The following is a 16,271-nucleotide window of genomic DNA, read 5'->3' as shown; positions in this document are numbered from 1 at the left end:
TGGTGGGAATAAGAATGTTATTATTGGTGAATTGTGTCCCACCACAATTCCTATGTTCAAGTTGTAACCCCCAGTACCTAAGAATGTATTTGGAGATAGGGACTGTAAAGAGGTAATTAAGATTAAATGAGGTCATATGAGTGGGCCCTAATCTATGACTGTATTTGGAGGTGGACTTTCAAGTAGTGATTAAGTTGAAATGAGGCTGTGAAGGTGAAACCTAATCCAACCTGACTGGTGTCAAGAAGTGAAAAGAAAGAGAAGAAATTTTAGACACAAAATGAAACACCATAGATGTGCATACACAGATGAAATATCTGTGAAGTTCAGTGAGAAGGCAGCCACCCTGTCTGTACACCAAGGAGAGAAGACTCAGGAGAAACCAAACCTGCCATCTTAATAGTCTTAATAATTTTATTGTCAAAGTGAATCTTCTAAGTGAATTCCTTGAAACAACAAACCAGGCACTGGGACTTGAAGCCTAGCTCACTTATGCCTTTCTCCCACCCTTCCCAAGAGGGTTTTTCTGCCACAGCCTCCCCAACACCCTAGAGCCATGTGTTCTGTTCCAGACTGAACCGAGGGTGGGATTTCTTATTCTGGTGACCCAAAAATGAGATGCAGATGAACTGGGAAAGAAGACAGTTTATTTCCGTAACCCGGTACAGGGAGAAGACCCGGAAAATATCACCAGACCAACTGAAAAGTTACAAAGTTTTTCAGAGCTCATATAGCTTTTAAGCGTATATCTATGTGTAAGTGTGCATTCATCTAAAGACATAAGTGATTAACTAAGGTCTGAGTCCTGAAGACCTTCCAATGGAGTCTTCGTAAATTGACTTAATCTAGATGGGTCCAGGTGCCAGGGGTGATTACCTTTATCTTGTGTCCTGCTAAATCATGGAGGTTTGGTGAGTTCCTTTAGATCCCAATAAAAATTGTGGAGATCTGGGGAGTTTCTCCAGACCCCCAATAAAACTTGTTTAATTCTAAACAGGTCCTGTTAAGAATTCCTTCATTATCTTGTCATGCTTCAAGGCCAAGGAAAAGCCTGGGCAAAACTCTTGGTGGGCTTTTGTTCCATTCCAGCCTTTGCATACGGGCACTGGCTCTATCAACTTTTAATGTTTAACTTCACCACTCAGTCAGTGCTGAAATAGTCATGCAGTCCTGCCCATTCAGCTGTTAGTGAGACCTGGCCTGCCACAGTTCCACATAGCCTTCCCTTTCCCGGCTCAGTCCTCAGCCACCTCATGTTCCCATCCACCCTTGACAATGGTTCTGGGTATAGCTGAGGAGGTATTAGCATCAGGTGCACAGCATTGCATGATGTCGCTGGGCTGTGAGTGGGGTAAATCCCCAGCCCCCCTTCCATTTGGAGTTGAATTTTGCAGGGTTGGCTGAGCTTCTTGTTCATCCACATCCAGGTACCAAGTGTGTCCTGGCACAGAGGTTGCTATCCTTTGGGAATTTTTCACCTGCAGTGGGTTGGGACAACATGACCCACAAAGAGGAGGGTCTTGGCTTAATTTTGGCTCCTCCTAGCAGAAGCATGGTATATCAGTCTACTTGCTGAGTCTTAAAGACTAGCAAGAAATTTCTGTTAGCACTACCACTCAGTTTGACCAAAACAACTTACATAGCATGCCTAATTTGAAATAAGGACAGAGAAATGTAAGCCTACTATATTCCTGGAAAAAAGAGCACCCCAGGTGTTTGTTGACACTGTTACCAGAAAGGGTTCCCGATCCAGACCCCAAGAGAGGGTTGTTGGACTTCTGCAAGAAAGAATTTGGGGCTAGTACATAAAATGAAAGAATGTTATTAAGAAAGCAAAGGAATAAAATAATGGCTACTCCATAGGCAGAGCAATAGCATGGGCTGCTCGACCAAATATAGTTATAGTTGTTTCTTGGTTATATCCTAAACAAGGGGTGGATTATTCATGAGTTTTCCTGGAAAAGACTGGGCAATTCCTGCAACTCAGGTTTCCTCTCCCTTTTAGAACATATAGGGTAACTTCTGGACATTGCCATGGCATCTGTAAAGCTGTTGGCGCTGGAGGAAGCATCTGTTAGCATGTTACTGCATTATAATTAGTGTATCATGTACAGGGAGGATGACCAGAAGTCACTTTCATCACCATCTTGGTTTTGGTGGGTTTTGGCTGGCTTTCTTTACCACAACCTGTTTTATCAGCAAGGTCCTTCTGACCTGTATCTTGCACTGACCTCCTATCTCATCCTGTGACTAAGAATGCCTAAACTCTTGGAAATGCAGTCTGGTAGGTCTCATCTTTATTTTACCCAGCCTCTACTCAAGATGGAGTCACTTTGGTTCCAACACCTCTGACAACACCAGTAAAAAGACAACCAAATTGTGTGGCAGTTATATTTCCTTCTATGATTAAAATATATCATTCAGGTGCATATCCTGCTCTAGCAACCTGTGTAAGCCTGCTTCATATAAATGAGTCTGATTTTAATGCTACCAAGTGTCAGGATTCTAATCTTAGATGACTGAGAAACCCACCTTTATAAATTACTCAAGGTGTTGGTTCTCCAATACTGTTTACAAACCCCTAGGTGTCCCTGAAACTCTTTTAGGAGGTCTGTAGCAGGGGGTCATAGTGATACTAAAACATTATCTGCTTTTTACCCTCATGATATTTTCTGTAATGTTAAGAAAACAGCCATGGGTAAAAAACTACTGGTACCTTAACATGAATCAAGGTACTAGTACCAACTGTGGTAGTACCATTATATTCTTCGGCTCTGTACTCTGACAGAAAAAAGCGAGAGCATGATTGTGCCATAATATAAAACGTATTTGTTTTTTTTTGTTGTTGTTGTTGCTAGTTCCTATCACAGAGAATCCAAAACACTTGGAATTTACTGAGTGGTAAGAATGTCTTTTGTTCTTTGTAATTAGCCCCTTTTGATCTAAATTTATACTAATGAAGTGACTTAGGGTGAAGCCTCCACAAAGCTTCAGGATGGGGCCAGTCATCAGAAAGACCAAGTGATTAGAGAATTGAATGTGTGGAACTTGCTGCCCCACCCACCAATCTCCAAGAAATGTGGGGTAGGATGCTGGATATTAAGATCTAAAGAACTCCTGAACAATGAGATTTGATGAACTTCTGGATTGCTGAACACATGAAGGAGAGGTGCTGGGTTGTGGTACACACAGAGGGCATGGAAGCTCTGCACCACCCTAGACCTTGCCCCAACCATTTCTGGCTGTTCATCTGTATCCTATGTAATTTCCCTTATAATAAAATGGTAAACATAAGTGTTTCCCTGAGTTTTGTGAGCTGTTCTAGCAACCTAATCAAACCCAAAGAAGGGAGTTACATGAAATCCGGTTTGTAGCCAGTCTGGTAAGTAGCCAGTCTTGAGGTTAGAAGGTAGTATCTGACACTACCTCCAGGTAGATGGTGTCAGAATTGAATTGAATTGAATTGAATTATGGGATAGTCTCAGAGCCAGGTAGAGACCTGCTGCAGGTATAGAGACACTGCAGAGAGTCTTCACTAGGGCAATGCCTAGAGGAACCATAAGAGTGGGGCCACTCCTTGACCCCAGAACTGCAGCACCACCAGCATGCAATGCCAGTTTGGGAAAGCTGCAGGCATACAACTTCAATGTGTGAAAGAAAGTGTGGACCGCACACAGTAAAACCATGGGGGACAAGGCTGCTCAGGGTCCCAACTCCCACCCCAGTGTGTCTAAGTGGCAAGACATGCAATTAAATATATATACACACACACGTGTATATATATATATGTATACTATATATATTATATATATATGTGTGTGTGTATATATATATGCTCAAGCCTTAGGATTTAATATTGTTTGCCATGTTGGGTTTTGTACTTACTTGGGACCTGATACTTCTTTCTTTTTTTTCTTATTTCTCCCTTTTGGAATGGGAATATCTACCCTAGACCTGTCCTGCTAATATAGTTTGGAAGTATATAACTTGTTTAATTCACAGACCACACCTGTAGGAAAATTTGAGCCTGAAAAACATTAAGATTTTGGGGGCTACTGGGATAAAATAAAATATGAGAATGAGAAGAACATGAGTTTTGGGGGCCAAGTGGAATGCTATAATCTGAATGTGTCCTCCAAATTTCATTCATCAGAAACTTAATTTCCAATGCCACAGTGTTGGGAGGTGTTTAGGTTGGGAGGGCTTTGCCGTCATATGGATTAATGTCTCTGTTGAAAGGGCTTTGGGAAGTGGATTCATACTTGCCTGTCCACTTCCTTCCATATGAGGACACAGAGGGAAAGCCCTCACCAGATGCCAGTACCATGGATCTTGGACTTCTTAGCCTCCACAACTGTAAGAAATAAATTTCTGATCTTTGTAAATCACCCAGTCTCAGGTATTCTGTAAGAGCAGCACAAAATGGACTAAGACAGCGTCTGCTAAGGAATTGCTTGGTCTGTGGTGAACAACCCACACACATCTGGTTACAGAAGAGTTCTGTATTGAGCTTAAGGATAGAGGAAATAATTTTTTTCCTTTCAGAATGACTAAATAGCAACAATTTTTAATTTTATTACTTCTTGACCCTTGAGTACACATCTTTGTAGTATTTATTGTGATACAATAGGAAATATGCAAAACACTTTTATTTCATAATGATTGCTCTCAGGAGAATCACTGGCAATTGTTTGAATTGTAATCCGAAATATTTGCTTTTCTTCACTGAATACAATTTGTACTTGAAAAAATGACAGATAGACTGTGTTTATTGAGAATTGGGTATTTGTCAAGCATTTCTTCAAGATTAAATAATGTGAGCCTGTCACTTCATGAAAAACAGGTAACATTGGTTTTTGCTAATAACAAAAGTTGAGCATTCAACTGAAAATTAAAATTTTAGAAAACATGTATCCAATCCTATGAGTTTGAGAGTTTCACTATAAAGACATTCCTGATGAGATTGGATGTGATATTGATAAATATGCTTTTTAAACATTATATAATGAAATGTATAAACATTTGTAATATTTTAATAAGTCAATGAACAAATACATTTCAAATGACCAATAAATGATGTTATAAAATTATGTGAAGGTAAAACGTATTTTCACAGAAAATGCTGAATCCATTTGATTTTAATGCAACACAGTGTAAATAGTTCATTGATAAAGTTTTGGATTCTACATTGCAACTAACTTTAAAGAAGCCATGATTTGACAAGTTTTGGTGTAGAATAAAAGAGGAGTACAAGTTTCTGAAAAGCAATTAACATACTTCTTTCTCTTTACATATTTGCATGAGGCTAAATTGTCTTCACATACTTCAACCAATACACCATATTCACAAAGATTAAATGCACAAGTGGATATGAGAATTCAGCTGTTATTTTATTTTATTAAGACAAATGTCAAAGAGAATTTAAAAAATGCAAGACAATGTCACTCTTATCACTAATTTGTTTTTTATTCTGGAAAACAGTTATTTTTTAGAAAAGTATTTATGTTTGCATGCAATAGACTTATTATTTTAACATGAATTAATACATGTGTTTTAAAATTCAGTGGTAATTTCCAATACAATAAATACCGATATTTATAAACTACATACACCATAGCCATTTGTATTTTTCAATATTTTCCATGAGTGTAAAGAGGCCCTGAGGCCAAACGTTTGAGAACTTCTGAACGTAATGTATCAATGGGGAGGCATTTTAGAGAAACCTTGATAGCCTTTGATAGTTGAATATCTCAATACTTTTACTAGCCCTTAGTGTGTTTTACACTGAGAATTTTATTCACAGTCTAACTAGTTGTATTCTCTAATTCATTTCCTCATTCAGCCAACAAATATAGTCACTATTCTAGGTAATGAGAATATAGCAGAGGAAAAAAAAGCAAACTAACAGCAGAACAAAATGTACGTTTCTTTCAATGAGCCTGTGTCCTAATAGGCTAGACATAAGTATAAAATAAATATGCAGAATAATATATTTTCATATCATAGATACACTCCCAAGTCAGTCAAAAGATCCTGAGTTTAAAAGTAATTATTTCACCCAACACACAAATCTTAAGCTACAAAGTGGGAGAGTAGATTTCAACAGCTCTTTGTGACTAGCTGACTTCCAATTTGATTCAGTCATCTTGGCCCATTTTTACATGAATATCTGGATGCACACCAGAACTTCCATTGGCCAAAATGGTGCAAAAAAATGTCATTTAAGCTCGTGAAATGTATTCCATATGGCCCACTTGGCTATTGAGTCAGCTGATTTGATTTCATCAGCATTCTGGACTTAGCCACGTTATCACATATCCTGCTTTTTGAATAAGTTATTGCACAATATGGAGAACTTCCATCACAATCTACTTGGATCACAACCAAACTGTTATATCTTTCAGGTCGAAGGAAGGAAATGAAGTCTCTTCAATGTTATGAGCTAAGTAGGGTCAGTTTTGCTCCATTTTATCTTCTCTTTTGTGTTTTTTCCTACTGATCTCCGAACTGCACTTATTTATTTATTTATTTATGGTTTTGTGCATCCCTAGTCTACCTCTAATTTTCACCTCAGAGATTCAAATCTTATGTCTCTACCTCCAGTCTTTGTGAATTTGGGAATATTTCAGTGACCTGTCACAAAAATGCCAGTACATACAATTGTCAAGTCAATTATTTTTATAAGTTTGGCAGCAGAATCGGTGTATTAAAATCTATTTATGGGAGATTAACCAATTATTATTTAGTTGGGAGAAAAAAACAAATATACTCTGTAGGTATTAAAAAAAGGACTTATCAAATGAATTAAAAGTGTTAAGACACACACACATACACATAAAAACACATACACCCCACATACATCGAAAACCTTGGGGTACAATGATCTGAGCTACTGTCCCCAATGGTTAGGAAATCAATTAGTACAATAAATATCAAAAACCACTCTGGATAATCTTGGTTTTCTATAGCAACAAGTGGATAATTCTTTATACAAAGCTCATGAGCTATAGGAAAACTTTATCTACTATGTGCTAAAGATCACGAGAAGCTCATTGCTGCTATTAGAACAATATTAGGCTTTGTTCTTCTTCTACTTTACAATTCTCATGTAAACTGGTGGAATTTAACCCATAATTCTGCATTAAAGTGATTCTGGGAAAAACAGTTCTCAGTCTTTCCTACCTAAAGAGCACAGAAGAGTTTGAGAATGAGGTTAGTTACTGGAAAAAAAAAATACTATCCAGCACGTCAAGACAGTAGATATGCCAAAATGAGTCCTTCCTAGTTAATATCTGAAAATAAAAATTTCATTTCTTATATGACTCCTGGTAATCAAAATGACTAGACACATTATAAAAATGTGTGGTGGCTTAATAAGTCAAATGTCTTAGAGAAAATATAAGATTTTAGTAAGAGAGAGAGAATATTGTCCCAAAAGGATAGCACAACATATAGATTACCAGAAAGGATAGTAACAGATTAGCAGTTCAAGAAATAATGATTGTGTTGGCATTGTAGTAGGTGCTTTGAGCATATCACTGGAAATACAGCACCCTCCCTGCTCTCAAGGAACTTCTTCTTCAGAGATAGACAACAAGCAAGTCAACAAATAAATAAATAAGATAAATGTTATTTATGAGTAAATAATCAGAGTTATAGGAGAGAGAGTGAGAAGAGATATGATTTAGACAGAGTGGTAAAGAAAAGGCTGTGTGAATATGTGACATTTGAGCTCACATCTGGAGTTTGAGAGAAAACAGACCACATGATGAGAAAAGGGGGAAGATGGTTTCAGATAGAGAGATTGGTAAGCACAGGCCCTGAGAGCTGAGAAAATCTTCACGTGTTCAAGGTATGGAATGGAAACCATTGTTGCTGAAAAATACTGAGTAGAGGACAGACTAAAATGATGTTGAAGAGAAACACAAGAATTAGATTATGTAAGGTCTTGGCATGTGCAGTGTAGTGAAAGAAAGGTTGTTGTGGTTTGGTGAAGTTGGTGAGTGAAGAGAAGAGTGATAGATTATGAGGACAGCGGTAGGCAATGACGACCTCACGTAAGCACTCCTAGTTCTCTTTAGGAGTTGGATACTTTTTAAAGAAGTATGAGAGGCCGTTGAACAATTTTAAGTATTGTTTCTAAGACTGATAATATCTGATTGGAGGTCCACTTAAGGTTTGCAGAGAGCAACTTCTGAAATGAAAACAAAAATTTGGTAGATTTTATGGATAAAAAAGTTTAGGATAAAACATAAAACCATTATCAAAAAATTAAAAACAAGAAAGAAACAGAAAGTTTGTTATTTTATGAGAATTTAACTAAACTTTCAATAAAATAAATGAAAGAAGATGAAGTTTAACTAAAGTCTCACTTGCCCTTTACTTAAAGTGTCACTTCTGATAAATTACTTACTATTGTTTTTGTATTTCCTTTTTGTGGTTTTAAACATTGTATTATGTTTTTATGTTTTTTAAATAATTGGTTGTACTCTTTCATGTAACCAGTTTTTAAATTCAATTTTCATTGTACCACATAATTTTATTGCTCTGTTTGTTGTCAACCATGTATAATTATTTTTTTTTTGTTCATTGTTTAGGTAATTTTCTCCCATGGAGCATATAAAAGAAAATAACAAGTTAAAGTGTTGAAAATAACTGTAAACTATAAAGTGTATAAAGAAGAAAGATTTAGGTCAAAAATTTAAAGAGGGCCGGGCGCGGTGGCTCACGCTTGTAATCCCAGCACTTTGGGAGGCCGAGGCGGGCGGATCACGAGGTCAGGAGATCGAGACCACGGTGAAACCCCGTCTCTACTAAAAATACAAAAAAAAATTAGCCGGGCGTGGTGGCGGGCGCCTGTAGTCCCAGCTACTCGGAGAGGCTGAGGCAGGAGAATGGCGTGAACCTGGGAGGCGGAGCTTGCAGTGAGCCAAGACTGCGCCACTGCACTCCAGCCTGGGCGACAGAGCGAGACTCCGTCTCAAAAAAAAAAAAAAAAAAAAAAAAAATTTAAAGAGAAAACTCCTAGTATTTACTTAAGGAACATATGGTATGATAGAACCATAAAGTAATTATTTCATGACTTTGTATTCTCACCATAAATGTGATAATTTTCAGCGTTATTACTGTTAATAGTCATCATCACCTTACATTAATTTTGACCTCCTTTGTATAGGTCAGTGTGCCAGGTCCAGGAAGAAAAAGTGATATTTCCTTTGAAATCAGGCTTGGAAGACAATTCTCCCTCGGTGATGTAAGCTACGTTTATTTTGCAGGATGCAAGAATAAATGTCAAGTTTTTCAATTCAAAATATGAAAGAACCAATCTAAATTAAATCTGGATGGAGGACACATATAAACTGATGTTAAAGGAGGCTCAGAGTAGAGATGAATTTTGAGAATATATTAAAAATTTCACAATTGGTATTTGTTTATAAGATAGATAAGGAGATGAGAAATCCCTCTTTAAGAAAGTAGTCTCTTATGTTTGCATAGCAGTTCATAGTTTCAAAGTCTTTACGCTTCTGATATTTTTTATGAGTCTCAGAGTAATCCTCTGAGGTGAACAAGACAGCCACTTTCCCCACGGATAATGTAGGAGCCAAAAAATGCAACTTGCTTATATGGTGTATGTGACAGAAATGAGACCAAGCACTCACCTTTGATTCCCTTCAAATATATTTCTACTATATTATGCAGCCCCATTATATTCTGTCTGGAAAAATAAGTGAAAAGTTGAACTCTTTTACCTTTTAAGAAAAAGTAAGTGTGAGCCTTACACTTAAGTATAAAATAAAACTAATCAGTATGATTTGGTGCTATACCAGTAGAAGAAAAACAAGAAATTTTGTTTTATGAAAACTTTTTAGAAAACATAAAGCATCAGAAGCTATCATTTATTAAGTGCCAACTATGAACCAGTTTCTCAATGTATATTATTATTCTGTTTTACAGATGAAGAAATATACTCAATGTTTCTACTATATCAGTCACAACTCTTAGTTTTAATCCATGAAAACTACTCCGGCTAATTTAAAGAATTTACTAAGGATATTAGCAATTCTCCAACTCTCTGGGAGGGCCAGGGAAACTAGCTTAAAGGCTCAGCAGCCAGGACGTATACCAGCATGGGAGCACACTTTGGAGACCCCACAGTGTGGGATTCAAGGAGAGGCAATTCCTATACCCCAGAAGCCACCAATGGGTTCATTGCCATCTGTCTTTCTGCCATATTCCGCCATCTTCACCAGGAAATGAATTATTCATAGTGCCTTCTCTACTCCAAGTCAAAATCTCAAAAGGCACATCTTATTTATTAAGTCTAGGTCACATAATAGACTTCCTTTTTTTTCTTCTTTTTTTTCTTTTTTTTGGTAAAAGTGGTATTTACAACATGGTAAATTCCCTAAAAAAAAACTTCTATTTAAAAGTGGTCGAGTGCCATAAACATAACACATGTTCACTATACAAGTGTGGGAGATTTCAAAAACAGCTACAAATTCTTCCTGCCTTTACGTATACTCAGGCCTTTACAAATGTGAGTGTTGCAGCTCTTCCCATCAAAATATAGAGTCGCTCTTCCTCAACCATGAATTTGGCAGATGTTGTGACCTGTTTGAACAACGCAATGAGGTAGAAATGACACTGTGCTGGTTGCCAGCCTGCGCCTCAGCGGCCGTCTGCTCTTCTGCTGTTCCTCTGAGAGCCCTGCTGCACCAGTGAGAACGATTCCAGGCTAACATACTGAAGAATGCAGTTCAAGTGAAGGAGACAGTGTCGTCACAGCCAAGGCACAAACACAGGGGAGCAAGCAAGACCCCCTCCCCCAGACAACCTGCAGTTGACCACAGATGCATGAGAAAGCTCCATCAAACATGCAACTCGGTTATGCCAGAAGAACAACTCCACCAACTTGCAAACCTTATCTGCTTAATGTTGTAAGCTACTAAAATGTGGGATGGTTTGTATGCAGCAAATATCTGACAAATTTACAAAAAAAGTCATTTTTAACAAGCATTTCTGTGCATAACCAGCTTCACATACATGAAATTCCTTTGGAAGGTAGGTGTGGGTGAGGTGAACTTTTTAGACACACTACAAGCAGTTTGCATGACTTCAAGTGCTCCAGTGGCACTCTGCACAGAGGGGCTTATGGTTCCACTATGCACATGATCGTCTTGAGGGATAGCCAAAAAAGGATTTTCTTCATATGGCTTCAAGTTACTCTAATGCCAATATAGCTTTTATCACAGCCTGCCAATGTAAGTCGATATATTTATTTCCTATTCTCATTTAACTACACATATTGTGAATTGCAGTGTTCTTTTCTTATCTGAATAGCCTCTCAATAGCTATTTATTATAATATTTGCCATATAGTCACCTCCCTCTGACAGCAGGGTAATACAGCTTAATGAAATATTTGTAAAGCCCAATGAACTGCACAGAAGAAATATGCTTTTAAATTCTAAATTACGTTTCTCACTGACACCATTAATAACATATTCTCCTCACATCTGTGTAACTTGTGACTTTACTCAACCAACCACACACCTTGTAGTCACACCAGATGAAATGTTAGGTCTGTGAATGATTCTCATGCAGACAAATTGTTGAGGCATGACACATTGTTGAAGCTGTGCTCAACCAGTTTGGGAATTAATAGAGAGAAGACTGCAAATTGCTGAAACCTTTTCCAATAATATTTCTTGTCTCTATGATGATCATCATACTTCAACACCTCTTTTTTCCCCTGGAAATGTTTAGACATTATTATTTAATTGCATCTCATTATTAATTAATGTATCTCTAAATTTTCCTCAGACTCTGTCATATCTGAGACCATGCTGTGCCAATGAATCACACATTGTTAAAGCTAAAAGGAACTTTTAAGGTAATACATAGGAAATGTTTAATATAATGCCTCATTAAGTAGTAATTAGCTAATAAACATTAGTTGTTATTATTGTTGCTTTCTACTATTAGTATGAAACCTCTCGATTCAAAAATGAGAAAACTGAAGTTTCTACTAAAATGTTGCCAGTAACATGTTTAGTAGCTTACAACTTTAAGCAGATCGAATCTTGCCTTTTGTCATTTGAAAAATGTTGTCAAGTGCCTCCTACATTTACATATAGGGAATATGGACAAAATCCGAGATGGAATTCTTGTGCTTCATCTACTGGCAGTTTATTGACACCAGCACCTATCCATGTGTAAATGTGTGCTGTGGCCTTAACTTGCCTTCTCACGTAGGTCAGCCCATATCTGTCTAGTCTTGGTTATAATCAGTGTTCTGATTAAGAGGCATGGGATATACTAGAAAAGGCAGAAAATGGCAGAACTGAATTACTCTGTAAGATGAAGGAGTAAGGATTTTGAAGTCCCCTGTGGAAAATCTGGGAATAAGAAAGGGGATGAAAGAGGAAGGAAAGAGAAGATCAGGAGAAAAATGAAGGAGACAGGAGGAAGGAACAGAGGAGGAAGGGAGAAGTTAGTAGTGCTAAGTGCTTTTTGTGATAGGGTTGCTAGGTAAAATATAGGATGTCCAGTTAAATTGGAGTTTCAGATAAAACAATGAATATTTTTATGTCTCTAATAGTGCATGGGTATCAAACAGTTAATCCATCAATAAATTCCCTGTTTCGCTAAAATCAAATTTAATTGAGCATTCAGTATTTCTATTTGCTAAATCTTGCAACCTTATCTTGGGGATACAGACAGAAAGAAGAAGTATGTATACAAATTAAACCCATATATTATGGGATGTAAGAGGTTAATCTCCCCTTCCTCTCCTCTGCAGAGGCTGTAGATATCCTCTCTGACTTTTTTCTGTCTCCTTTACCTGCTCATTCTTGATTATTCCATTAGTCTCTACTTGGGCTCCTCAAAGGTACCTTAAGCAGAAGACACCTAAAACAAAACTCTTGACTTTGCCGTTCCAGTCTCTGCTACGTCATTCTGGAGAAATCACCTGCCAACCCCCTGCTTAAAATAGCTTCCTTGCCTCCACTGTTCCCTATGTCATCATGGTGTTTTATTTCCTCTACAAAATGGTATAATCTAAACAATTTATTTCTTTGCTTACTTATTTCTGGTCTGAGTGCTCTCACTAAAATGTAAGCTCTATGAAAACAGGGAACTTGGAAATTTGCTTTACACTACTATCTTAGTACTTAACACAACTGTGCTTCACAAATCAAAATTTCGTAAATGTGGAGTAAATTAATGAATAAATAATCTGCTCCCTAAACTTAGTTCTCTGGCACCATTTTATGTCTCAGAGAATGGCATTACCAAGTATCTAATTTTGTAATCGCCATAGCCATAAATGTAATAGTCCTTCATGAAATCTTTGAGGCCCCAAGATCCATATCCAAACAGTCACATTCATTTCTAAACTGTATCTATTACGTTTTATGTGTTTTTAAAATCAGCCAGATTCTTTCCATTTCCACAACAATTACCTTGACTCAGATACTATCAACTCTACCCAGAACTTCTACAGTCTCTTGTGAGTACATATTTGGTGAGTACATATTTTCTTTTGTCTCCTTCTGAAGAGTTTCCACACTACAGTGGAATAATTTTATGGAAAAGCAAACTTGGCCATGTCATTCCCACTCCATCCCATTCCCACCCTTCAATAAAGAGAATTCAAGGTGAATCTTTATTTTTAAATAAACAAAGAAACAAACAAGTAAATAAAGACCTATGTTAGCCATTGAAAATTTGGCCTCAAAAATCCCCAACCTCAACAAGCACCATTTTGCTACTCTATGTTTTAGTTTTTTCTTCTCTCTCTCTCCCTCTCTCTTTGCTTTCTTTTGTTGCTGTTGGATGTTGGATCTTAAATGCATGCAATTGAATTTTTTTATTTGACCTCTGGTTTTTAATACATCATCATTTTTGGTTCATGAATAGTCCTCTGTTTTTATATTTTTTAATCTTTAATATAGTAAGCTTTTTCTAATCCATTATCTACTTCAGGATTTAGAACACTAATGCATCTTACATCTCTTAATGAGCTCATTCCCCATCCCACCATTTATCAACTCCCTCAACCGGAGGTAGCCACTAGCATAAAACTTAGTGTGTGTATGTGTGTGTGTGTGTGTGTGTGTGTGTATGTTGTACTTGCTGGTCAAATCTGGCCTGAGGACTGTCCTTTTATAGCCAGTGAGCTAATCATGATTTTTACACTTTTAATGTGGTGTGGAAAGAAACAAAGAAGAATTTCCTGTATGGGAATAATTGTTTTTAACTAAATAATATATTGATGAAGCCCATTCACATTCCTGCAGATAGCTATAGATCATTCATTTCAATTGCTATATAATGTTTCATTGAGAATTTATTACACTTTATTCATTTCCATTCACTGTCTTTAAGTTGTCTTTCAGTTTTTCAGTCAAACTATGGATTATTCCAACATATACATCAGCTCTTTCTTAAAACTGTTAACTTGGACTGATTTCCTTGGATCTTAGTTAAATCTTCACTTCTCAAGGAAGCATTCTTTGCTTCCCCTGACCAAATTAATTATCCTCATTGAAAATGTGTGTACTTCTCCATTAGAGTAATGTTTTTTATGGGTTTAACTTCTGATTATTCCATTAGTCTTTCTCCTCCATTATAATTTCCATCAGGGCAAGGCTCATGACTTTTTTTTTGTTTTTATCCCCAGCATCTAAAGCAGTGGTTGGCACTTAGTGGATGCCAAGTAAATATTTGTTAACTGAATTAATGCAGTGAATATTGCTCACTAATATATTTTTGTGTGTGTGTGAGTAAATTATGTCCAAAGACAATTGAAAGCATTATGGAATGCTATACCTAGGTAGAAGTGAGAACAGAAACAGATGGAATAAATGAAAATGTATGAAAATGAGAAAACAACTGACATCTGAGTTATGTCTAAAGCTAACTACAATACAAGAGAGAAGGACCATAAAGCCCAGTGGGGTCATAGATGGAACAGCAATTCTCTCTTGTTAGGTTGGCAAATGCTCATACATTTGATCAGTTCAAATGTTGAGACTGAAAAAGTTAAGTAGAATTTACCTCCTCTGAATTTTTTATTTGAAATATGAGAGGACTAGATGAAATTACTTCTAAAGTGTTTTTTGGAGCTTGTGTTTTCTGCTTTTATGTTTTACACACATGTTAATTCATTTACAATAACACTGATTCTCCATCTTAATCAGTACCTTCTCATGGATAACACAGTTCTATCAATGAACTTGTATGTGATATGAATATACACACCACCACCTAGACCCCAGTACCTGCCATTCTGACTCTTTTGACAGCAGGAAGACACTAACATAAGGCAATCTTGTTCTTAACAGTGTTTCCTGGCCAGGTGCAGTGGCTCACGCCTGTAATCTCAGCACTTTGGGAGGCCAAGGCGAGTGGATTGTGAGGTCAGGAGTTCCAGACCAGCCTGGCCAACATGGTGAAACTCCATCTCTACCAAAAATACAAAAAAAAAAAAACAAAAAAAAATTAGCCTGGCGTGGTGGCATGCACCTGTAATCTCAGCTACTCAGGAGGCTGAGGCAGGAGAATTGCTTGAATCCGGGAGGTGGAGGTTGCAGTGAGCCAAGGTCATGGCACTGCACTCCAGCCTGGGCTACAGAGGAAGACTTGGTCTCGGAAAAATAAATAAATAAACAAAAATAAAAAGTGTTTCCTGTAGTATTTTATTATCACTGCCATATCAGATTAATATCAACTTTTTTTATTTTAAGAATATGTATTCTATCTTAATTTTTTTTTTTTAATGAATAGTATCCATAGGCATGTATTATGGAGCATCCTATGACGTCCTACCTGGTTGCATTGGCTAAAGATTCCTCTTAAAAACCACAGAACAATGTTTTCTTGGTTCTTGGTAGCAGAAGTCATTGATTTTGATTAACTGTTTTGCAAGCCAGTTGCGAACTCCTGCTTTGTCTTTGTTTTATTCTGCTTATTTATCACCAATCTATGTTGGGACCCTTCACGATTTAGCCACAGTTAGAGTGAGATTTCTCTCATCTCCTTCGAGAGAAAGAGACCTCCTGTGTTTAAAAAGAAGCAAACATAAAGCAGCTTTATAGGCACTCTTATTTCAGAAGATGTTTGAGAATATATATGTATCCTCAAAATACTGATTGTATATATAAAATCAGTATTAAACAAAATCAACGCCATTTCTAAAATCCGCTTTGAGCCTCTCACTTATAAGGTTTATCACCATGTCTGCTTTTGTAATGTACTAAGTTCCTG

At 37.1% G+C, this 16,271-nt stretch overlaps 1 long non-coding RNA gene across 1 annotated transcript; it reads left to right on the top strand.

Moving 5' to 3' along the window:
* Positions 1-10,373: 10,373 nt before the first annotated feature.
* LOC131381681 (uncharacterized) lies at positions 10,374-13,527 on the top strand. The gene is made up of 3 exons (XR_009210565.1): positions 10,374-10,937; positions 11,823-11,892; positions 13,436-13,527. It is a non-coding gene; the product is annotated as an uncharacterized LOC131381681 (long non-coding RNA).
* Positions 13,528-16,271: the final 2,744 nt, after the last annotated feature.

This window comes from Hylobates moloch, unplaced genomic scaffold, assembly GCF_009828535.3.
Source record: "Hylobates moloch isolate HMO894 unplaced genomic scaffold, HMol_V3 SCAFFOLD_17, whole genome shotgun sequence".
NCBI classification, from domain to species: domain Eukaryota; kingdom Metazoa; phylum Chordata; class Mammalia; order Primates; family Hylobatidae; genus Hylobates; species Hylobates moloch.
Note: the sequence above shows the minus strand (reverse complement) of the source record. Positions and strands in the feature narration are given on the sequence as shown.